Source organism: Delphinus delphis, chromosome 19 (assembly GCF_949987515.2).
Source record: "Delphinus delphis chromosome 19, mDelDel1.2, whole genome shotgun sequence".
Lineage (NCBI taxonomy): Eukaryota > Metazoa > Chordata > Mammalia > Artiodactyla > Delphinidae > Delphinus > Delphinus delphis.
Window position 1 is genome coordinate 46,428,737 of NC_082701.1, and position 782 is coordinate 46,429,518.

The window sequence follows — 782 nt, forward strand, 5'->3', positions numbered from 1 at the left end:
TGTTAAGCTGTTAATGCTAATAAATGTCCTTTTCTGTTTAAGCCAGTTTGAATTGGGTTTGTCACTTGCAGTGGAGTTTGGAGATTACCCTTTGAGACCCACTTCAAATGTTTTCTTCTCTGAAGTGTCAGCAACCCTCATCCCCACCTGAGTCAACCTCTCGTCACTGTGCCCTTGATGCCTGTACTTCCCACACTGGGCTGTTTCCATTCACTAGGCCTGCCTGCCAGGCTGAGGACCACACGGCAGGGACTGTGTGACAACCCGCCCTCCGCCACAGCACTGGGCCAGGCTGAGTGGCCTTTCCATGGACAGTCAATGAAAGAGGGAGGCCATGTTGCAGCTACTGGTCACTCCTACTCTCTCCCCCAGGGAGGGAGCCCAGCCTCCTTCCTTCTGGGCATAAGGCAAAAATTATAATACAAGACCCCTGGCTGCCTTCTAGGGGTCCTCTCCCTTTTTTTTTTCTTAATTAATTTTTTAGTTTTTGGCCGTGTTGGGTCTTTGTTGCTGCACGCGGGCTTTCTCTAGTTGCGGCGAGTGGGGGCTGCTCTTCGCTGCGGTGCGCGGGCTTCTCATTGCAGTGGCTTCTCTTGTTGCGGAGCACGGGCTCTAGGCACGTGGGCTCAGTAGTTGTGGCTCATGGGCTTAGTTGCTCCGCGGCATGTGGTATCTTCCCAGACCAGGGATCGAACCCGTGTCCCCTGCACTGGCAGGCGGATTCTTAACCACTGCGCCACCAGGGAAGTCTTCCCTTTTCTAACATTCACAAGGAAACCAAA